This window comes from Macrobrachium rosenbergii, chromosome 42 (assembly GCF_040412425.1).
Source record: "Macrobrachium rosenbergii isolate ZJJX-2024 chromosome 42, ASM4041242v1, whole genome shotgun sequence".
In the NCBI taxonomy this organism is placed as follows: Eukaryota; Metazoa; Arthropoda; class Malacostraca; order Decapoda; family Palaemonidae; genus Macrobrachium; species Macrobrachium rosenbergii.
In genome coordinates, this window is record NC_089782.1 from 7385606 (window position 1) to 7390019 (window position 4414).

The window sequence follows — 4414 nt, forward strand, 5'->3', positions numbered from 1 at the left end:
ACTGTCTGCACTAAATAAAGCCAATGCAGAGCATATAAGTATCGGTTTTGCAAAAAGACAATTAGGACAACAACCTAGGAGCTATGCTCAAGTTCTTAAGCCACTACCCCTATCTACCAGTAGGGGTGCAGTGGAAGTATCCTCTAATGTAGCAGGTACATCGTCCCTTGTGGTAGTGGCCCAGCCATCTGGGTCAGGTGCTTTGCCTGTTGAGGCTAGAGCACAAGCCTCCAGGGAGGATAAGATGGCACTTAACCCAACCACCTTGGAATTGTCTCAGGCAGAGTCTCTGCCTGATTTAATGGAGACTGAGGAGCAAAGGCACCAAAAGAGGAGACGTTCCCCCTCATCCTCTCCTCCAGTTAAATATGCATCACTTAGTAATGGATATGAAGTGCTAAGATCGATGCAAGAACCCCAGCCTGAATTTAAACAAACTGGCAAGAAAGGAAAACAAAATGACACCAGTAAATCAACAGATAATAAGTCAAACCTGTCAAGACCCGTCCTTTCCAAATCATCTCTTGATAATTCTCATAAACAAAAGAGAGTAAATGAGAGGGCTCCATCCAAAGGGCCTTCCACCAAGCCCAAAAAATAGTTTCCACGTCAAAACTACTATGGAACTGTAGAGGTCTTGGCTCTCGAAGTGAAGAGCTGAAGGTATTGTTCCATGTCCATAGCCCAGGTATTGTGTGTCTCCAGGAAACTAAGCTTGGAAGCACACAATATAACCCTGGGTTAAATTACAGCATATATAATTCTCCACCACCAATTGGAGATAGAGCTAAGGAAGGTGCACCAATTATTGTGCACAAGTCGTTGCAACACTCCGTGCTATCAATTAATACTCATCTCCAAGCTGTAGCAGTAACTTTCATTTTAGACAAGCAAATTACGGTTTCTTCTATCTATCTTCCTCCTGATTTGGATTTCACTTGCAGTGATATTCATTTACTGACCAATTAGCTTCCTACTCCTTTCCTCCTCCTTGGTGATTTTAATGCTCACAACCCCATATGGGGTGGGAACACAACAGATGCCAAGGGTAGGATGTTAGAGGGTATTATGGATGATCATAATATCACTATACTCAATTATGGAGCCATGACTTACCATAACATCTACTCCAGTATTTATGTGGATATCGATCTGAGCTTTTGCTCATCTAGTGTTCACATTGATTATGAATGGTCAGTAAATGAATATCCAAATGGGAGTGACCATTTCCCAATTCATATAAAAACAGTTAAGAATCAGCCCTCTAAGTCACCTCCCAAATGGAAGGTAGATGAAGCAGACTGGAAGAAATTTAGCGAATCTGTTCTCATGGACAAGAATGTAAAATCATTTCCATCCATCTCAGAGGCATATAATTACTTCAGTGACACCACCATCAACAGTGCAATTGCCTCTATTCCAACAACAAAAGGGAAGCCCCCCAGACTAGCAGTTCCTTGGTGGAACAAAACCTGCAGTAGTATGAGAAAGATCACTAGAAAATGCTACAAAAAGTATAAGAGGAGGAACTGCCCAACAAAGTTATTTACCAAAACAAAATAAATATTTTCAAAAGCAAAAGAGAGTCATGGATGTACTACATTAATGGCATTAGCTAAAAAAAACACCATCCAGAATTATTTGGAAGAAAAGTAAAAAAACTAAACGGCTAGTTCGTCCCTGAACCTCTGCCTACCCTTAAGATAAATGGTGACCGAATCACCCAACCAGAGAGAGTCGCAGAAAAATTAGAACATTTCTCGAAAATATCGAATAGTGAGAACTACTCTCTAGAATTCCAAGACATTAGAAATGCCCAGATTTCTCTTGATTTAAGTGAAAATAATTTTGAACCATATAATGCAAAATCTACACTGCAGGAACTCAAAGATGCCTTCCAGAATACCAAACCATCAGGCCCTGGTAAAGATAGAATACTTTATGAAATGCTGAAACATCTCCCAGAAAAGTCAAAGAAGTTTCTTTTAGATATAATAAATGGAATCTGGGAAACTGTTATTATTCTTAAGGCTGGAAATTATCATTGATCCTCCCTATGAAGAACACAAACAAGGATCCTGCTTTACCCAGCAGATACAGACCAATAGTTCTCACCAGCTGTTTGTAAGCTGATGGAAAAGATGATTAACACCAGACTTGTATGGCACTTAGAACCAAGTAAATTACATTCCCAATTCCAGTTTGGCTTTAGGGAAAGTAGATCTACTCTAGATGCCTTGCTCAGGCTCTCAAACCAAATACAACAAGGTTTTGCTAAACAGACCCAAACAATAGGAGCTTTCTTTGATTTGGAAAAGGCATATGACACCACATGACGTTATGGAATTATATAAAAGTTGTATAAGATGGGCATTAAAGGAAAAATCAGAAAGATATATAAAGGTAAGAGTTGGGAATCATGTATCACGATTTTTCTTACAAGAAGAGGGAGTTCCTCACGGCAGTGTCCTTAGTGTCACTATCTTTGCTATTGCCATTAATGGAGTATTAGAAAAGATATTATTACCAGTAAAATGGTTTTTATTTGTAGATGATTTGGGTTTGTACTGCACAGGAGATGATGCAGCATCTACTAGCAGGTTCATGCAAAGAGCCATCGATAAAGTAAGTAAGTGGGCTAATGTGGAAGGGTTTCGATTTTTCGAATCCAAAACTGTCGCTGTTCGGTTCTGCAGACGCCGAACTAAGGAAACCATTTCAACCCTTATCTTAAATGAAATTATTTTACCTTACTCTACCGAAGCAAAATTTCTAGGAATGGTCTTTGTGAATAAAAATAAATAAATAAATAAAAATAAATAAATCAAAGTAAATAAAAAAATAAATAAATAAACAAAAACAAATATGATAAAAAGCTCACTTGGAATAATCACATTGACCACTTAAAAGTGAAAGTGAAGAGATCACTAAATATTTTGAAAGTAGTATCTAATTTTAATTGGGGTGCTGATAAGAAATCGTTGTTAAGCTTTATGATGCAGTATGTTTATCTAAGTTAGCCTATGGCTGCCAAGTATACTCATCTGCTTCAAAGACTAAACTTAAGGAATTGGACGCTGTGCATAATATGGGGCTAAGGATCCGCACTGGTGCTTTTAGAACTTCACCCATTGAGAGTATTTATGTAGACACCCATCAGCTACCACTGGACTTAAGGAGGCTTGAGCTATGTCTGAGACACACCATGTGGGTGAAAAGCTCGAAGGAGAATCCTTCTTTGGAGATCTTAAAACAGTGTGACAAGTCTTTTTGGACCTAGATCTTCGGTACCATTTCAAATCAGACAGCTAAGTCAACTGGAGGATGAAAGCATAAAAATGCAGAAGATCCTACAAGTTAAACATCCTGCTATCCCTCCATGGTTTATTCCAGCAATAGATGTCTGCATTAAGGAGACAAAGAAGAAAGATCGTCAGGAAGAAGTCAGAAACAAGTTTTTGGAGCATGATGAGAGGCATCTAAATGATAGGAAAATCTATACTGATGGGTCAAAATCGGAAGATGGAGTAGGATGTGCAGTGGTGTGTGAGGGGGAATCACATATAAAAAAGTCATCAGGCTCCTCATCCATATTCACTGCTGAAGCAACAGCCATAGTTGATGCTTTAAATCTTGCATCTAATAAGAAATTTAAATCCACAGTAATATATAGTGACTCAAGGAGTGTTTTAGAAGCCCTAAAGAAGTTTAAAGCTACCCAGCCCTTAATTCAAAATGCTCATGAATGGCTTTTTTATCTTTCTGTTTGCCACAAATCAGTAAAGTTTTGTTGGATTCCTGGGCACACTGGTCTAGAAGGGAATGAACTGGCTAATAGGAAAGAAAAGGATGCTGCTAGATATGATTTCTTGACTAATAAGGTGCCACATTTGGATATGTATCCAGTTATCAGACGATACATTCGTACATAATGGCAGCAGAGGTGGACTTCCCCCATTTTATGCACAAATGGGAAGTACAGAAACATTATAAAGAGTATCGATTTTTGGAGTTCAGGTTTCAATCGTAACAGATTTGAGATCATCCTAACACTGCTTAGGATTGGCCATACCCACTTCACTCATAGCTATATTTTAGAGGGAGCCAGTGCCCCACTTTTTGCTCACTGTGGTGGTCAGCTATCTGTTGAGCACATGCTGGTGTACTGTCCTAAATTTAAAGTTCTTACTAACTGGGAAGACTATTTTAGAAATTTTAAATGATGATGTTGAGGTAGATAACCTTATGGATTATCTTAAAGAATCTGGTTATTTTAATGAGATTTGATCTTGGTATATTTAATAAAGATTTTAGTCATGTTTATTTTATATACTAAGTATATATTTTGAATATAAAAGTTTAATATATATTTACTTTTTGTTGGTTCTATCCAATATCATTCTTAATTTTTAAT